The sequence below is a fragment of the Lissotriton vulgaris genome, chromosome 12 (assembly GCF_964263255.1).
Source record: "Lissotriton vulgaris chromosome 12, aLisVul1.2, whole genome shotgun sequence".
In the NCBI taxonomy this organism is placed as follows: domain Eukaryota; kingdom Metazoa; phylum Chordata; class Amphibia; order Caudata; family Salamandridae; genus Lissotriton; species Lissotriton vulgaris.
The window spans coordinates 722,729,338-722,749,889 of NC_141700.1; the positions used below are offsets into that span (position 1 = coordinate 722,729,338).

General features: G+C 43.8%; 2 non-coding genes across 2 annotated transcripts; one reads left to right on the forward strand and one right to left on the reverse strand.

The window, feature by feature from the left end:
- Positions 1–8,365: 8,365 nt before the first annotated feature.
- TRNAT-AGU (transfer RNA threonine (anticodon AGU)) lies at positions 8,366–8,439 on the reverse strand. Its single transcript has one exon. It is a non-coding gene; the product is annotated as a tRNA-Thr (tRNA).
- Positions 8,440–9,314: 875 nt separating this feature from the next.
- On the forward strand, positions 9,315–9,396 carry TRNAL-AAG (transfer RNA leucine (anticodon AAG)). The gene has a single exon. It is a non-coding gene; the product is annotated as a tRNA-Leu (tRNA).
- The last annotated feature ends 11,156 nt before the right edge of the window (positions 9,397–20,552 follow it).

Below are 20,552 nucleotides of genomic sequence, written 5' to 3' on the forward strand. Positions count from 1 at the left end.
TATGCTATGCTATGTTTTGTTGTGTTTTGTTATGCTATGCTATGTTTTGTTGTGTTTTGCAATGCTATGCTTTGTTATGCTATGCTATGTTTTGTTATGCTATGCTATGTTTTGTTGTTTTGTTATGCTATGCTTTGTTTTGCTATGCTATGTTTTGTTATACTATGTTTTGTTATGCTATGCTATGCTTTGTTATGTTATATATGTTTTGTTATGCTATGCTAAGCTATGTTTTGTTATGCTATGCTATGTCGTGCTTTGCTATGCTATGCTATGTCGTGCTTTGTTATGCTATGCTATGTTTTGTTGTGTTTTGCTATGTTATGTTATGCTATGTTTTGTTATGTTATGCTATGTTTTGTTCTGCTATGTTTTGTTGTGTTTTGTTATGCTATACTATGTTTTGTTATACTATGCTATGTTTTATTTTGCTATGCTTTGTTATGTTATGCTATGCTTTGTTTGGTTATGCTATGTTTTGTTATGCTATGCTATGTTTTGTTGTGTTTTGTTATGCTATGCTATGTTGTGTTTTGCTATGCTTTGTTGTGTTTTGCTATGCTATGTTTTGTTTTGTTATGCTATGTTTTGTTTTGCTATCATATGCTTTGTTTTGTTATGCCATGCTATGTTTTCCTATCCTATGCTTTTTTTTTGTTATGCTATGCTATGTTTTGTTATGCTATGCTGGTGAGGGTGTGTGAGGGTGAGGTTGTGTGAAGGTGTGTGAGGGTTTGTGAGGGTGTGTGAGGGTTTGTGAGGGTGAGGGGGTGTGAGGGTGAGAGGGTTGTGAAGGTGAAGGGGTGTGAGGGTGACGGTGTGAGGGTGAGTGAGGGGGTGTGAGGGGGTAGGGGTGTGAGTGTGTGAGGGTGAGGGGGTATGAGGGTGAGGGGGTGTGAGGGTGAGTGAGGGTGTGTGAGGGTGAGAGGGTTGTGAGGGTGAGAGGGTGTTGTACCAGGTCTGTGTGCCTGAGGTTAACTTGGACTGCTGCTGCACTTGCAATACCTGATGTCTGTGTGTGTAGAAAGCTTGCGCTGTTGCACGTTTTATTGGTTTGCCTGTCAGGAAGCTTGCATTGGTATTAGGTCTTCCATTGAGTGAAAGGGAAGCGTGCATTACTGCTGCATATGGTGTACCTCGTCTGTGTGCATAAGGGAAGCTTGCACAGCAGCTGCACATGTTGTACCAGGTCTATGTATGCGAAGGAAGCTTGCACTGCTGCTGCCCATGCTCTACCTGGAGTATGCATGTGAGGAAAGCTTGGCCTGCTGCCCCAGTGCATGATGTGCTTGTGCAGCATGTGTAAGCGAAGCTTGGTGAATATTTCACTACTCGAAAGCCTCGACGATTGGCGTTGCATGTGAGCAGCACATATTTGGGGGTGGGCTGGGGTCCGAGTCGTGAGCAGCAGCGAAATTCAGCAATTAACCTGAGAGTTCATACGGCACAAGTATAATCCCAGATAATGGTGCCATTTAAGAGCTGTTAAGTAGTATTAATTTGCTGCAGTTCAGCAGATTTTCCACCTGCGAACGCACCCAGCGCTAGAGGGGTTCATAGAAGAGGAAAGCTCTTCCTGTCTGGCTTTCGACCTGGGGTGTGTGTGTGTGTGTGCAGTACTGCGGGGCATGGTTCACGTGCATGTGTGTTGTATTCAGCGCGCAAGAGCGACTTGTCCAGGCCACCGTACCGAAAAGGCTGTAAGGGACAGAGCTGAAACCACTGCATGGCGCGGTGTGGTAGGCATGGTAGGGGGAGGAGGAGGATTCATATCAGAAGAAGCAGAACGAGCTATACCAGTGTGCTTAAGCATCCAATGTGATTTGTTTTGTTCTATTGATTTACTGGCAATTTCGTTTTTCACTATTGCAAGGACTATCTCTGCCATTGGTTATCATTGGAGCTGCCGTGTAATACCTTAATGTAACGTGTAATAGCTTCCAATTGGGAAGAGATAGAGATTTAGAGTTTGGTGTCTCTGGACTACCAATTTAAAAACACAAATTTTTGTGAAGTTGGTTGCAGGTTTGAAAATTCCACTTATAGAAAGTTGAAATTGTATTACTTTAGCTACTCTGTACCTCGACCTGCCACTACAATACACTTCTGGGTTAGGGTGAAAGCTGGGCTTTGTGCAGTTCCTCTAGACAGTCACACAAAAGGCGCTGAGTTGTGCCCTGCATATCCAGGCTTATGGGCCTTAATGACTAGAGTGGTAAGCAGGAGTTAACACTTGCACCTGAATAGGGCCGTGCCTGCCACCACACAAAACACTGCATACCTACCTGTAGTGTGTCTGGAGCCAGGGCCAGGAAGGGAAGGGTCTTTTGCACTGCAAAGACATGTCTCTGAAGTCTACCCACTTCAAGGGCTAAAATGGGTATAAGTACTGGAACTCTGACAGCATATACTCAGAATACTTCTGGACTGAGGGCATTCTGCCAGGAAGAAGAGCTGTTGTGCAGCCAGGACGGACTGCCACTTTGCTGCTTGCCTTGCTGTGTTTGATTGTTGCTTCTTGCCTGGGGTTAGGAGGATTGGACTTGACTCTCTACATCTTACATCTCTAAAACTTTCCTGAGGGCTTGGTTAGGCTTGCCTCCCGCTTCTGAGGTCTCAGGCATATTAATAACGTACTTCACCTGCATTTTGCTATGAGCACCTGGCTCCTCTACTGTAAGTCCTAATCTGCCAAGTGGTGCCAATCCAACCCTGGGCCCTTGGAAGTGAGTATTGGTTCTGCAACCCAAGAATCCAATGCATCAACCCTGAAGTATCATTTGAAACCAGCACATCCCTGCGAAACTGATGCACTGCAGCTGCCTGTACCAAAGCCGTGGACACTGCTCACCAAGGGGCAGATTTACAAGCCCCTTGCGCCACTTTTGCGTCATTGTTCCCATGTTAATAATGATGCAAAAGTGGAGCAAGGAACGTGTAAATGTGCCCCCAAGTGTGCAATGCAACAACCTCAACTTACAATGCAGCCCTGACTTTGTCGACACATCGCCTCCAAAGAACCGCTGCTGTGTGAGTCTTGGACACTGCATGATCGACACCTGTGATGCAGTGCCCCTACTCTGACGCATACCGGGCCTGGCTTCTACCTGATGCATGGCCTTCAGCTCAGCGGTTGGCATCAATGCCTCAGAAACGACGCATTGCGCACTTGACATCGACGCTTCAACGACTTTGCCCAACCACAGAACCAATGCCTCGCCTGCGACAGTGATGCATCACCTCCGGATTTCAACGCATCTTCCCCAAACATTGATGCATCCAAGGTACTGTGAGTTTGTCTGCTTGACTCCCAGGGCCAGATTGGTTATAGTGGGCACTGCTCATTTTCCCAGTAGGCCGTTAGGGTGGGGGCAGTTTTCGGCACCTGGGGGGCTGTTTTTGTTACCGGGGGTCGGCAATATCGGTCCCTGTAACAAAATCGGCCGAAACCAGCCCTCGCAAACTGTTTGGCTGCACTCCCCCTCACCCCAGTAGGTGCCGTCTGAGCAGTTTGCCATTGCCGGTTTCTGTTCCCAGTCCTGCCCTGGCGACTCCTGTATCTGTCCCGTGCTCCATCACAGTCATATTAAATGTTTGGTTTTTCCCAGGTTGAGCGCGACCAGATAGTCCCAGTTGCAGCTATTGACTTCTAAGCACAGCATTTTTATTTGATCTTGCAAAATTCATATCTTGACTTGTGTTTGTTGAATTTTTGTCTTGTTTTTATCAAATAAATATTGGCAATTCTTCTACACTAGTGTGTAAGACATTTGTGGTGTTGTGTGTGTGTGCATGTGTGTGTGTGTGTGTATGTTTTGTGTGTGTGTGTGTGTGTGTGTATTTGTGTGTGTGTTCGCACACATACTTTACACATTGCCTCTTTAGTTTAGCTCCTGCCGCCGCTGCCCTCCCTGCACCCGAGCGACCCAGCCACAGCTGAGCCGCCCGTCCGCCAGTTTTTCCCGCCGCTGACCCCCTGCGGCCCTGCCCACCACCAGCCCATTGGAGGGCCCGCTCCCGCCAGACAGCTGACCCGCCCTCCCGTCCCCCTACTTATGTCATCCCCAGAGTGACCGCGCAGCGGACGCGCGCAGCGGGAGCGCCGATTGAGCGCCGAAGGTGCGCCAAAGGTAAGCCCGTCTGCGCCTGGACCGCGCCCAGTGCCAGGACCCCTGGCTCCCGCCGACACCAGCCCACCCGCCGGACCTACGACGCCAACGAACTCTACGCACTCAACGCCGGTCGAATCCCGGGCTGCTATCGAGCCAGCCCGAGACGCACCCATGGACCCTTCTGCTGCCACTCCTGCAAGTTCACCTGCATCCGGACCTGCACTACACCTGCACCGACCAAGCCGAGCACCAGCAGCAACCACCTCAAGTGCATCCTGCTCAACACCCGCTCCACCCACAGACACGCCGTCGAGCTCTGGAACCTGCTCGACACCACAGCCCCAGACGTCGCCTTCCTCACGGAAACCTGGATGAACGCCTCCTCAGCGCCCGCCATCGCCATCGCCATTCCGGACGGCTACAAGATCATCCGGAGGGACCGCGTCAACCAGACAGGAGGAGGCATCGCCATCATCCACAGGAACACCATCTGCATCACGACCAACACCGATGACATCCTCGCACCCGCCGAACACCTGCACTTCCAGATTCACATCAACCCCAAGACCACCCTCAGAGGCACCCTCATCTACAGACTCCCGGGACCACGCACACAATTCAGCGAAGACATCGCCGACTTCATCAGCCCGCACGCCCTCCTCTCCGCTGACTACATCCTCCTCGGGGACCTCAACTTCCACCTGGAGAACAACAACGACCGCAACACCACCACCCTGCTGGACAACCTCGCCAACCTCGGACTCAAGCAACTGGTGACCACCCCCACCCACTACGCCGGCCACACGCTTGACCCTGTCTTCTCCTCCAGCAAGGACATCTCCTTCAGCCACGCCACCCGGACTCCACTGGACAGACCACAGCTGCGTCCACTTCAGCTTCAGAAGGACCACGATCCACCACCACCAGCAACAGATTGCACGCAGAAGCTGGAACAAGATCACAGCCGACCAGCTCGCCGCTTCCCTGCTCACCAACCAACGCACGCCACGACTGAACCACCGCCCCCCACCACCACCCTCCGTGCCTGGACCCCGATCAGCACCGAAGACACCGTCCGCACGATGAACTCCATCTACTCTGGATCTCCGACCGACCCCTGCCCCCACCACGTCTTCAACAAGGCCATGTGCTGTCATCGCACCCCACCTGCGGGACATCATCAACACCTCCTTCAACACCGCTACCTTCCTGGAGAGCTGGAAGCACGGCGAACTCAGCGCTCTACTAAAGAAGCCATCAGCCGACCCCACCGACCTCAAGAACTACCGCCCCATCTCGCAGCTCCCGTTTCCTGCAAAAGTCATCGAGAAGACCGTCAACAAGCTGCTGGCCGCCTTCCTCGAGACAAACGGATCCCTCGACCTCTCGCAGTCTGGCTTCCGGGACAACCACAGCACCGAGACCGCCCTGATCGCAGCCACCGATGACATCCGAGCCCTGCTCGACAACGGAGAAACAGCAGCCCTCATCCTCCTAGACCTCTGCGCGGCCTTTGACACTGTCTGCCACCGCACCCTAGTGCAGCGCCTCAGCAACGTCGGAATCCAGGAGAAGGCACTGGAATGGATCATCTCGTTCCTCGCCGGAAGGACACACAGAGTCCGCCTCCCCCCGTTCAGATAAGAAGCCACTGAAGTCATCTGCGGCGTTCCTCAAGGCTCCTCGCTCAGCCCAACCCTCTTCAACATCTACATGAGCGCCCTCGCAGCCATCGCACGCCAACACAACCTCAACATCATCTCCTACGCCGACGACACCCAGCTGATCCTCTCCCTCACCAACAACCCCGCCACCGCCAGAGCCAACCTACACGAAGGGATGACAGACATAGCCAAGTGGATGATGAACAGCCGCCTGAAACTGAACTCGGACAAGACGGAAGTCCTCATCCTGGGATCTTCACCATCCGCCTGGGACAACTCCTGGTGGCCCCCGCCCTGGGCAGCGCACCCAAATCAACAGACCACGCACGCAACCTGGGCTTCATCCTGGACTCCTCCCTCTCCATGACCAGACAAGTCAACTCCGTCTCCTTGTCGTGCTTCAACATCCTGCGCATGCTACGTAAGATCTTCCGGTGGATCCCCACCGAGACCAGGAAGACGGTCACCCAGGCCCTCGTCACCAGCCGTCTGGACTACGGCAACTCCCTCTACGCCGGAACCATAGCCAAACTCCAGAAGAGACTCCAGCGGATTCAGAACGCCTCAGCACGACTCATCCTGGACATCCCCCGTCGCAGCCACATCTCCGGACACCTGAGAGATCTGCACTGGCTCCCGGTCAACAAGAGAATCACCTTCCATCTCCTCACCCACGCACACAAAGCCCTACACAACCAAGGCCCAGGATACCTCAACAGCCGCCTCAACTTCTACGCTCCCACACGCCAGCTTCGATCGACCGGCCACGCCCTTGCCGCCGTCCCCCGTATCCAAAGAGCCACCACAGGAGGAAGGTCCTTCTCCTACCTGGCCGCCAAGACTTGGAACTCCCTCCCGACCCACCTCCGCCTGACCCAGAACCACCTTGCCTTCAGGAAGCAGCTCAAGACCTGGCTGTTCGAACAGTAGCGGACCCCCCAGCGCCTTGAGACCCTCCGGGTGAGTAGTGCGCTATATAAATGGTTTGATTGATTGATTGATTGACTGTTCTATGCCATGCAACTAGAGAGTGTGCATAGGTAAACTTTTTTTTACCCTGACTAAGGTTGTGGTTCCTGCTTGAACAGGGTGCATACCTCTTCCAAACAGAAACCCAATTTCTAACATTTGCGATCAAGGGTATTGTTGGAAAGGATTTATGTGATCCGTTGTCTACAGTTTATTCCCCATTGGTCTATGGTTGCTAGGTTGGATGGTAAATGCAATGTATGTTTTTTATTAGATATTGTATAAATTAAATCAAGGAAGTTAGTGTTATACTCGCCTCAAAAACTTTAATGAAATCTAGATTTTCCTTACTAATAGACACAGCTGCATTCGAGTTTAGTGTTTTCTTCTGCATTTTTTTTTACTCAAAAGGTAAGTTCAGGAGCTCTGTGGTGTGAGCAAAAGATTAAAACGAAACATAAATGAAGTTTTAGAATATAATTGGAATACATATAATAATTAAAGCATACCTCTTATTGCAAAATGTGTGTTAGCATGGCTCTGTTTTCTGCTGAGTATAACATTGTATATATGTTTTGCACAATGCATTTTTGTTTTTAGCAATGCATAGCTGTTATCAAATACAAGTATATCACCTAATGAAATGATTTTCCATTTGAGGTCCCAAATTTAAAAGTAGTATTATCAATTATACAGTGAAATGTAAGATTACCATTTATTTACTCTCAAAGCGCAAATGGAAGTGTTCGCAAAATAAAGTACCTCTGCTTCCACAAAAGAAAAACATAATTAATTGTTAGTGAATTAAATTTAGAATAGGACATGCTGAATTTGTAGTTTTGTTTCCGAAGGAACCTGTGTTTTTGTTTTTTACACATTGGAATCCGTTAAACATAGTTATTGATTTTAAAATGTCAAAATAGATACAAAAATTAGATACATCAGAAGGTACTTGATAGTTTGTTTTTGTTCACAGAATTGTGCACATATTTTGTCCATTCTTGCCAACATGATTCACACAACTCTGTTATTTGGTATTCTGTTCTAGCAAAATTATTGGGGCTCTGGTGTAAATAAAGAGAGTTGTGAATAGCTATTGCTTGAGAAGTAGAAATAAATGTTTTGCAAACACATGTATTGACAAGTTCCTGAATATATGATGTATTTCTCTTTAAGAAGACAATGAAAGCAAACGTTGCCGAAAGCATAGGTCTGGTGTTGGCTGCCAGACTTTTGGCTTTGTTTTTTTCATGTTTTTTTGTAAAACTAGATGTTTTGGGGAACCTTCTGGGCCCTAGCTAATCAAAAAGCACAGTGGATAAAAGCAACAATATATTTGTGACCTCAAAAAGCACACTTTACCATAGTAGTCTCATGTACTGAATGGGACTACTTTGTGTGCAGAGGGACTGACTCCTTGACAGACTATTGTCAACAACAGTGGATGTAGGCAAAGGCTGATTTTGGCCGATTGCCACACACTGCACACTGTAGTGGACAGAAAACAAAAGTTGGAAAACACAATATCAGAGCAAAGGATGCCAAGGGCTGCCTTAAAGCAACTCTAACTTCAAAAAACTACAAAATGTAATGGCTAATATCAGACCTGGGAAAAAGCTTAGGCACTGCTGAGATTCGAACTCAGGATCTCCTGTTTACTAGACAGGCGCTTTAACCAACTAAGCCACAGCGCCACCTATGAAGTCCGTGTCCGCAGGGCTACCTTTGACTGACAGAAGCTGTGTGAGCTAGACGTGTATCTTTCAATTATATGAGGCTGTGAGAAATATTTATGTTTTAATAGCAACAAAAGCATCCAGTGAAAGATTCAAATGACATAGGGAGAGCAGCGAGGCAAACACTCATTCAAAATGTGCTAAAAATCGCTGCAAACGTACATTCTAAGTCTGATTACAATCGTGCATAAATGTCCAAGAATGAGTTCCTAGTGTAGTATAAACAAAGTGAAGATCGAAAACACCATGTACAGAAGGTAACAATGAAATGTATGTGTATTACATTAGGTCTACCGCCAAAGAGACTATTGTCCTGTTTCTAATCTAAATTAAAAGATTCTTATGTTTTTGCTACACCCAAACGGTAATGGATACATAATGCTCCAAGGTGGAAAATGTAAATATTTGAGTGCTCCCAAAAGAGCTATTCACATACGATTTTAGGATGGCCTCTCATGAATGGGAAGGGCGCCAGGCGTTGAATTATGCAAAACGGCGACATGTTTAATACAGCGCTTCATTCAAATGCATCAGACATGTGGGGCAGGCAGCTATGTAGTTCGTGTACACACGACTTTCTATTGCATTTTTTTTGCAACACCGACGTTTCACATTCGGTAAGGGAATCAGATTGCATCCGGAATCAAGCACATAACTTGCAATTTGAAAGGTTGTTGAAATAGGACCCTTTTGGAGGTGCTCCTGCTGAAGGAAAGAGGCAGACGCCATTGCACAATGCATAATCGCACGCCCTGTTTCAACGTCATCAAATACCAGGCACATGAGCGCCTCCCCAGTATAAATTGTATATGAGACGCGCTTTTCTGTCAGATGGTAGCGTGGCCGAGCGGTCTAAGGCGCTGGATTAAGGCTCCAGTCTCTCCGGAGGCGTGGGTTCGAATCCCACCGCTGCCAAGAATTTTTTTTCTATTGCAATATATTCTTACTGTTTTTCATTGATTTACATTTATATGTTGAAAATATTAGGATCTGGTCTCGTTTCATCAGAAAGCTACATTACCAAACATTTCTACTATTATTATTAACAGTAGCGAAAGCACGAAAAAATATGGTTTAGGCGTGCAGATTTAATTAAATACATTTGAGTTAACAGGATGCGCTCTGTCCTCAGATAGAACTGGGATACATTACAGGTGTTACTTTTGAAGCTTTTTTTTTACCGCAAGCTAAACTGTGAAAACGTGTCCTATGTCACTGGACTTTGGGACAGAGTCCAGAAACTCTTCTGACTCTATCCAGATCAACAGTGCAGAATTTATGCCCTTTGAAAAAATGTTTTGAATAAGCATCTGCTACCGCCAAAAACGTGGGTGTTTACTATGGAAATTAAACGGATTTTAGGCGGACTATCAAATCGGATTGGGACCACTGGCATGTGTAGAGAGGAAATGGAAAGAGAGTTGCTGTTTTAGAGGTGGGAGTGGGGTGAAGGGCTGAAGAGTAAGAGTTTTGCTCTAATATCCTGACCCATTTTGTAAGTGACCCAGGGCACACTAGTGAAGCCAGTTTTAGGGTTAGGGAACCCATTGCACATCAATTATTCCACGCTTTTACTACTTATTCAGTGACTTGAGGCACATATATATTTTTTTCTTTAAAGATTTCAAAAGTGTGCATAGCAAAAGAAACACGAAACAGTTGTATTTGCAATTGTACATTTAATGGTACATTTACTGAATTATTGGATACTTGTTAACGGTTTCCATGCACAGCACTTGTTATGTTTTTCTTTAGCCCCACTGTTTTTAGGTTGAACCTGGGCACCGCATGCGCTGCTCTCCGAGGCATGCTGTATTTAGGTAGGGACTTGAAGCTCTGACCACTCTCCGCCCATATTTTCATTGGTTTGTGTCATTGTCCTTTGTAAACTGTAGATTCTCATTGGTCAATAGGCTCAGTAGTCCCTCCTTAGTACCGCCTTGTCTTATCTTGTAACCTCCCATAAGGACTGGCCCTCTTATGTGTGCTGTTACTCAGTAGGCTTTAATTACTGCCTACGAGCACTATTTCCCTAAATTGTTTTCTCCTGCCTGCTGTTGCAGGCAAGACACCTTTCTCCTAACGCTTTTTGAAATACACGACACGCCACAGTGGCAGCAGTGCCTTTGGTGTATTTGCGGCGCCAGACGCAACCGCATGTTTTTATTTTGTACTATTTATTCATGTTTTGTTGTTGTTTAAATGCTCCCATGCCACGCTTTCACCTTAATAGAGACCACACCCCTTTCTTTATACAAGCCGCATCTAAAGAACGGTCTGGAACTGTTTAAAAAAGCAAAACGGTGGAATGGGGCACTTTAAGCAAAAATAGCATTTGTTTGTCAACCTAGGAAGCAAATGTTTTTTTGTTGTTGGTAAAAGCGCCTCATTGAGTGTTTTCACTTTAATGGCGGCCGAATCCCTTTCCTTTGATGCGTCTTGTCTAAAGAAGGGGGCGCTGCCTCTATTAAAATGAAAGCGCGGCATAGTGCGCTTGAAAATAGCAAAAATAATTTGCAAAGCAATAGGTCTCGCTTTTGCAAGAATTCAAGCTATTGTCATTTACAATGCCAATAGCTCAAACTCTCGAGACATCCTGTATTCCCTCTGTGGGCTAACAGCCTGCCCATTGCATTTTTATTCGTCCCTTTGATACTCTTTCAAAAAGGCTTGATTGCTAATGGGTACTTTGTCCTCTTTTCCTCACCTTTTAGTCTATTGCTTACTCCCAGAGAGCACTACCCCATTTCTACTATCCTTAGGACTCAGTGTTTTTTGCATTGTTTTGAGGGATAATGTTTTTCTTTGATAAGGGTTGCAGTAGAGTAGAGTTGAGGAAGGTGGCGTTTTCTGTCCCTCGCAATATAGTAGGCAACTGTCTCTGATTACACTTTTGGCCAAGCGGGATGTAACCTATGTCATTGTTATGAGCACGTTACCACTTTCCCGTTATCTCAGACGCCTTATGAGCCACGTGTATGAGGTAATTCTTTATTTATTTAGCGGGCTGCAGGCAGGACAAAACGGCATAATGCATTTATTTACTAAACAAAATGTATACCTTATAGCATATTGTAACTCAGCTGTGGGAGACGGGAGGGCAGTCAGGGCTTGTAAATAATCTCTGCAGCACTTACCTACAGGGTTTAGCAATGTGTAGCAGAGCCCGCGTTTATGCTAGTGTCTTCAGTGCTGCTCCACGTAATCTGAAGATGGCTGAAATGCCAGAAACCGGTCCTCGGAAGCTTGTTTCCGTTCCAGGGAAGGCATAGCTTGGCAGTTCCCATGAGGCACAGGGTCAGACTGATTTGCATATGGCCATGTCTGAACTGGGGTGGTGTGGAGTGCAAAAAAACGATGGATTTAGGCCCAGATCTCTGTACTGGGGTGAATGCATGACATTGTTCTGCATTCTGTCCATCAACTGTGGTTTTTGCACAGCTCCACGTACTCTGAGCACAGTGTGCCCTCAGTTTGAGGTGGACTGCACCAGTGTGCGTTTTTGTAAGGGCCATGCATGTTTTCCAGTTCTTACTATCAACCAGAGGTCTTCAAACTATGGGGCGCACCCCCATGGGTGTAGGGGGGGGGGGGGGCATGGATGGGATTCCAGGGGGCTGCAAATGCCTCTGCAAGTACATGTAAATTAAGATGGCCTGGAATTGCGGTGATGTTTATTTGTTGCATTTTCAGGCTGTCTTCATTTACTCTGAGCCCCTGAAGTGAAAGTGAGAACCATTATTGGAGGCAGGAGTAAGTGGATGTGCTGGCAGGGTCAAAGAGGTTTCTAAAACTAAATAAAACGCCCATGTTTTTTATGTTTTTCACAGTCATTTAAGTGTGTATAAAATAATGCAATAACAGCTTCATTGAGAAATAAATGCAAGTTAAACTAACCATTGATAAATGTATTCTTTTAGGTTATGAAAACTCAGTTAGCAACTACCATCACTGCAGATGTCTGTCTTTGTTAAAGCTGAGAGACAAACAATTAACCCTAGTTGGCACAAAGGAATAGTGACCTTTGTATTTATAGTCAGGGCCACTGGAATTATGCAATTATGCGGTTTTGTCATTTTGCACATAGTTATGGATTTCTTGCATTTGCCACATGTCACAGGAACGGGACCACAGACCAGGGAGTAGGGTATTTGATATGCGGTTTACTGTACTGGTACAAGCAATGCTTTCTGGAAAACCCTTGACAAAGGAGAAACAGTCCTATTCTTCTCCCCTTTTCGGTTGTCCTCCCGTCTTCTCTCTGTAGTTCCAAGTAGTTCTTCTGGTGCCAGGAGACCCTCGGGGAAGCAAAGCCACAGGGGTTACTTTTCTGTGTCTCTCTATTGATGCTTGAACTCTTCCCCATCACCATGAATCTTGTGAAGATCGTACGTATCATGTGGGGTTGTGAACGGACAGGAAGTGGTCGACCCAAGAGACTTTTTCTCTCCTCTTGAGATCTGTGCAGGGATGTGTTTTAGGGGTCTTGGGGAAAGAGGGTGGAAACAGGGTGCCCGAATCCTACGGTGTCCTGCTCCCAAGACATCAGCACCTTCCCGTTGGCCACCCTGGCTCCCGCACTTCTCTTGTTCGTCCTCGTTCTTGGTTGGGGCGTCCTATCTGAATCTGTTGGCCCCTTGTCGCACTGGTCGTTCTCCTGTCTCGTCCTCCTCTATAGTGTCCGCTACTTCGTCCTGAGGTTCTTTAATTTTGACTCCATCTTATATTTGTCATCAATTTGTGTTGCCTTTACACAGACTGCTCTATTTATGAAGTATTTCTGCCCTTTGGACTGCAACGTGTAGAAAACCCCCCTCTGTCCTTGCTTTGAAAGCAATCTTAGACACTAGCTGGCCTAACTGCATACAGACATGTTCTGCCATTACTGATTGACTTATAAGTGCTGTAGTTGATTGGCTTATGGGTTGGGCAGAAACACGACGTAAGGGGGACATTCTGGTTACATGATGTTTTTCTATTGGCTACTATTTTGCAGATTTTGTATATCCATATTAGGTATTGTGTATGCTTGCAGAAGCTTGGACTGCCCCTTTCTTTGATGCCGAGCTTGTAACTTTAAAACATATAAAATACCTCTGTGTTCTGTATTCTTTAGACTACCTCATTCAATTGCTAAGGCAGTTGGGTGACGTGGCCTCACCTGTTAAATTTAATAAAGATGTCTTTTGATATTTTCAGCTTCTGTGCCAAGTTCTTTTGTATTAGTGAGACCCCTGAGAATGAAGATTTCAGTTCTTCAGATGGCGCGACCAACGCGGGCTTCATCAGAGAAGTGACTTTCCGTGGGAGTGATCTTTTCATGAGACAGAAAGCTACTGAGGAAGACAAGACAGGATTCTACTAAGAAGGTACTCTGTGCACAGTAATTCTGGGGATTCTTCATCTCTGCAGCCCAGTGTATTTCTGCTCTTCCTGATTTTGATCCTCCACATGATGTCACTCCTGACTGAGAACCTTTTGGGCGTGAGTATTAAAAAGAAAAACAAAGCGACCGTTAGGTCATTAGAACTTGACAGTTAGAATTTGGATAACCTTTTGATTATTAGTTTTATTTGAAGATTGCAATTTTCAAAAGCCAAGGGTCTTGTATATTTGCGAGTGTATTGGTAGAGATAACCCCTTGAAGTTTGAAGCTAGATTAGTGAGCTATAAGATGCCTGATCTTAGCAAATTTGGAAATGTAGCTTTGGAACTTTGGAATTTGTGTTGGCCAACTTTGGATTTGTATAGGTTTGTATATGCAAGTTGCAATTTGTGTAGACAGGTAATGAGGAGATATTTCTCCGTTTGGTTTAGTTGAACGGTGCACGTACGAAAAGTACATTAAGCACTATTTTTGATTATAATATTGCATATTTTGCAATATTTTGGGCATGCCTGTTTGAAAGCTCACATAAGAAGAATGTGTTGCTTTATTTTGGAAGGTACCATGTTGTGATGTGAAGTAAATTAGCCGGCTTCCCTAGCGGGAAATATCTAAATAGGTTAGATTTAAAAACATATTTCTTTCTTGGTGATTTTGTATCCCCAGGGAATTAAAATATGGACATAATACATACAAGGATCCTTTGTTCTGCGCAGTTTTATGAATGAAGATATGCAGACCGATTTTGTTTGGTGTTCTGCTAGTCAAAGCTAGTGAAGTGAGTGCATTTTCGTTTTTTTAGACATGCAACAGTCTGTTGGGCTGTTTTTTGCAGTCTTTTGGAAAACAATTGAGAAGCGTTTCTTGTAAATATGACTTACAACTAGCATTGACAAATGGTTTGGTTTAAGTACAATCTCTATGCTGTCTTTTATTTCTGTCCTGAGTATTGGTTTGTGGGCTAAATGTGTGTTTAAATGTCTCTGTGGTTTTCCCATTAGTGCAATTTCTTTAAGTAAATCGCGTTGGCGCTATTCACGAAAATGCATGGCTAAAATCGCGCCGTATTGTGTGTGGCCCCTTTCTGTTTGTCTGAAATGAGCTCAAATGTGTGATGGTGTTTTTTCTTGATGTTTTCAGTCTATTAAGCAAGATGTCAAATTTTTAAAAACTAAACTGTAAATTCACATTCACTAGGAATAAAAAGCTCCAAAAACAAAAGTGGGTATTTTGCAAAAAAATAAATAAACCTACAACATTTTCCTTAGATACATTGTGTTAGGTATTAACAGGCAAACAGATCAGCTGAAGGAAATTCCTGCTGAACTCAAAATAATATAGAACACACATTGAAAAAGACTGCCAGCTGCTTATTTTATAAACACTTACAGACAAGCTACATAAACAGGAATATTTATTCAACCAGGATTTTGCCCTCAGTTGCACGGGTGAAACTTTGCATTTCAGAATATTGTTTTAAAAAGGTTTCAAAACTAAGGTTCATTATTTTGTATTATAGAAAGATATTTTAATTAAGGGTTTTCCTCTCTTTCTGTATGTATATCTTGGCTCAGTTCCTAAGTAATAATTATCCCATGTAGTGAAAGAAACAGTTTAAAAGGAAAGAAATCGTAACAGATGCTGAAACAAGATAGGGCAAGTACAGGGAAACTAAGAGTTAACGATGTCTTGAACATTGATTGGCAATCTCAGATAAAGATCAATCAGGGAGATTGGTTTTGCAGGTCAGTTTCGGGTGAAGAAATTAGTTTCTTACAGTTTAAACTGGTTAATGTGTAAATGACCTGGGGAGCCCAGGCCACCTTGTTCGTCATGGCCCAGAGAAAATAAAAAAAAAAGGAGAAAAGAAAATGAAGTCAGAATCGAGGAATTACAGAGCCTTAATATGGGGAACTCTCAAAATAATTGGGTTATAAAAATAAGTACTACAAAATTCATTTTTTACTATTCATGAAGCTTAATGCTCATACTGTGACCTCCTAGCATTATAATTTAATTTAAGTTATGGTACACTGCATAATGAGAACATTAGCATATGGACTTTTTACTTAGCGCAGGCGTACAAAACTCATTTTTATAAGGATTTACATGGGATATGTCTCATGTCCAACCTTTGCAGTTTATAAAGAACATTCTGAGGATGATTACTATGTAAAAAAATATAGGATATTTATTTTTAAGTGCCCCAAATAGCAAAGTCGAATTTGGGTAAAATTGGGCATTTTTGCCATTTAAAATAGCTTTAAAAGTGCTTTAGGCTTCTTCAGTAAATGCATACATTTAGGTATAATACAAATTTGCAGGTTGTTCCCATTTAGGTTTCCTTTTAAATAGGTCAGTGAGCCAATGTGCCTGGTGCAGAGGTTTGAGTTTAATATCAGGGTGGAAGGTTTTAACTTTTGCTGGGCCTAACTGAGACCTTCAGCCTTTTAAGGTTGATGAAATGAGTACCATTGCAAACAAGCATTTGTTCTAAAAACTGGTATGTGTTATTATGTTCTGTAAATTATACACATTAACTGTTTTAATAATCCAAGTATAGAAATAAATTGTATCCCCTAACAGGAGTAATATCTATATCATGTGTTTTTAAATAGGGTTGGTTATTGTAGGTTAAAAAGAGTTGGGAAGGGTTTTTTTGTGTGGTCTTTTTTCAGCCTTAGAGTGAGAAAGAAATAGAGGGCTGAGGAGCCCGCATGGCAGATTTTGACTTTAAGGTCAGTGAGGTAGGATAGGAGTAAGTGTAAAGAGATGGAGAAATTATTGCTTGGAAAATAAGGGCCTCAAATGGTGTTGGCGCACGGGACACGCAGAGTGTTTGTGAAAAAGTTTTTGGGATAGTTAAATAGGTTTCGCATGTTTTCAAAAGATGGTTGTTACAGTTGATATTTTGTGTGTTATGTGCAGAAATGTTTGTGCGTTTTACATTTTTTTACATTTTGTCCTTTTGTGGATTGTTCCTGCTGGTCCTGTGTCAGAAGCAACACAGTTAGATGTGTTTTGACAGCCAAATGTCCACTACCTGGTGATTTGCTGTCAAATGGAAGGTAAAAATTTTAAGCCTGACAAATTAAGCAGGCCTGAATATTCTGTTTTGAGCTGCAGGTTCACAGTGCATAAAAGTGCATGCAATAGTGTTGTGTGTCACCACTTATTTACATGTGCTATTGTTTTGTCTATTGTTTTTTTTGTGCTTGATATACAGCATGTATATCTGATGGCTTGACATGTGCGTTTTGTGTTTTTTTAATGCATGTTTTTGTTTCATGTTGCTGCTTTTGATACTAATACAGGTTTACCTGTGTTGGGAAGGGATATACATGACATGTGTATCCAGTTGGGTAGATTTGCTCTGACACTAAATTTCACAGATAGAAAGACAACACTTCACCAGTGTATGTCAAATTTGGCTTTAATGGTATTTGAAGGAAAATAAAAAAGAGATATACAGAATCAAAGTGTGTCATCTAGTCACGATACTGTCCTCTTCCCTTAAAGGAACAGACAGCCCTAAAAATTATGTATCCTGATTGGGCGTAAGGATAAATTATAGATTTGTGACTCTTGTACATGGTGACCTAATTTCTATATTACATTAGTCAGTTTTGTTCTGCTTCCTAAGTAGTGTATGGGTTTGTACAATAAAGGAAACAAGGCTTCATTTTTACCTAGTCCCATTTCCCTTTTCCAAATTCCTTTCACTAGTTGGTGTATTGTTCAGGTTCACACTTCCAGACTACAGTAATATACTAGAGACCCCCATATTATGTATAATTCCCTTTTCTATGACCAGACTGTTTTTTCAAAAATTTTCCTTAGGCCTACTCTGATGTTTCCAGTCTGACTGTTAGGGTAGTGATGGACTGATTAACTGACTCAATATTATAGTAAGATAAGTTTTCCACCTCAATAGGAGACACCTTACATTTTTGTGAATATGACAAATTCAATGCCTATTCTAATTTGCTTTTTAGGTCCTTTTTTCTGCTGCTTTAATTTTTGATGGACCAGATGTATTTTAAATAATGGAAATACCAGGACTCTCTAGATTGTGTCTTTTGTTTCCACATCTTGATCATTAGCTTTTGTATTGCATAGTCCACCTGATGCACAAATATTTAAGGGGAGGTATCTACATGTCCCTGATAATCTGTACGACGTAATTTCTCTTTTGAAATGTTTTAGATAAGGAATTTAGGAACACCTATATGTAATCATTGAGAGAAAAAATGTGTTTGCCCCATTAGACAATGCCACTATATGTGCGAGGACATCCATTCAGATAGAATTCCCATGTCGCTATCTACCCTTAGATGGTAGTGGATATGCTCTCCTATGGAAACCCAATTGAAAAGCTTGGAGGCACTGTTTTGCCTACTGCCTTTATATTTGCATTGCTTCTTTGAGAATGACAGTGTATTCTAGACCAGAAATGTCCCATGACTATGGCCACCCTTTTAAAGATTGCAGGCCACTTGCTTGCAGTCCCTTGTTATACAATGAACAGTTTTTGTACTTAAATTGAAGGAAATAGCTGTTAAATTTCCTACGTCACTAGGTTCTGCGGGATCTTCCAGAGGCAAAGGAAGAATGATACCCTGCAGAACGCTAATTCTCATCAGTGTCAGCTACAGATGAGGGCTACATACCTTGGCCCTACAGCACCCAGACATGAATTGCCAGCGTGCCATCATTGTACTTGCTCCATTAGAAGGCTTTGAACATCAGAAAAGAAGGAGGAGCTGGTTTTGCCACAGAACCAGAATTTCATGAAAGAGCGAAAGAGAAGGATTCTTGTTGTTTGAGGATTCAGTTTTCCACCCACCTGTTATGTGCTGGTTAACCTCTGACAGTGTGCAGTCCCTTGAGCCCCTTGGCCTGTGTTTCTGGCCACACAACCCCTTTTCCTTTGCTCCAACGGAAGTGCAGTTCACCGGAGGATTTGAGATTGGCAAAAGGCACTACATTATGGTGCCCATGAAAGAGCAGCCCAAGCATCCTCTGACACTGAATAGAGAGCGTTGGAGCCTGAAAGTGTTGCTGAGAGTGACAGTCTGTTGCTCTTTCCAGATTAATAGTACTTGGGTCTGCATGAGATGATCTGTGCTCTTGATCAATGAAGAGCACACTATCTGTAGTGCCTGCAGCACAGGAAATATTGGTGCACTGCCTTGAGACATTGAGACTTTTGAATGAGCTATGGGTGTTTGCCAGGAGGGCACTCCAACGGATACTGAGTAACATCATTTTCATGAAAGGCTTGAAAGAAGAGGCCCATGCGGAGGAAAACAACAGAAACAGGATTTGATGGACAATAGAAGCCTGCCAGGAGAGGCTTTGACGGACTCTGGGTATTTCTTGTGAGCTTGTATAGAATGGAGTTTGGAGACTGATTCTTGTTTTGCTGGCATTATTTTAAAGTACTATTCTGTTTAGTAAAAGCAGAATAAAGTCCATTTTCTGTGGAAGAATATCCCCTTTTTCACCTTAGAGTGTTGATAAGGATCACCACTGTTTTACCTGAACATGTGATGGGTTACTGAAATGCATAGGAGCCATAAAAATGTTAGTACATAATTTTAGGAGTTGCTTTCTGCTTAGGGTTGTGAAAAATTATAATCCTGTTTTTAATAGTGGTCATTACTTTCTTCTGCTATCTAGATATTGAATGTTTTGCTCTTTTTGTATTCCTGCTGATAGCTTACATATATCTGTTTTTATGAAATGAGTAGAATGCTCGCCTAAGCAAGGAATTAGGATTTGCCTGTGTAATGGCAAAAGCAGGGTCTGAGGTTCTTTAATTTTGACTCCATCTTATATTTGTCATCAATTTGTGTTGCCTTTACACAGACTGCTCTATTCATGAAGTATTTCTGCCCTTTGGACTGCAACGTGTAGAAAACCCCCCTCTGTCCTTGCTTTGAAATCAATCTTAGACACTAGCTGGCCTAACTGCATACAGACATGTTCTGCCATTACTGATTGACTTATAAGTGATGTAGTTGATTGACTTATGGGTTGGGCAGAAACACGACGTAAGGGGGACATTCTGGTTACATGATGTTTTTCTATTGGCTACTATTTTGCAGATCTTGTATATCCATATTAGGTATTGTGTATGCTTGCAGAAGCTAGGACTGCCCCTTTATTTAATGCTGAGCTTGTAATTTTAAAACATATAAAAGACCTCTGTGTTCTGTATTCTTTAGACTACCTCATTCAATTGCTAAGGCAGTTGGGTGACATGGCCTCACCTGTTAAATTTAATAAAGATGTCTTTTGATATTTTCAGCTTCTGTGCCAAGTTCTTTTGTATTAGTGAGACCCCTGAGAATGAAGATTTCAGTTCTTCAGTCCTCCTCTGAGTTGTCCTCTTCTGCTCTCTTTCGTTCGCCTCTTCGCATCCGTGTCCCCCCGGAGTGTCTAGCTCCTGGGACAGTGGTTCCCAAACTTTTTTGACTGGTGGCTCCCTTGACCTAATTGGCAGTTGGCCGTGGCTCCCCACCATTTTTTTATCCGCTCACCGGGGTGCCGCGGCGAACCCTTTGGGAACCACTGGTCTACATGAAGAATCAAGCCTAGACGTGATGAAGGATTCAGAGAGTAGCCATCACTGTCATAAAACTTTATTTGCAATCGCAAAGATCATATAAAGTACATGTAT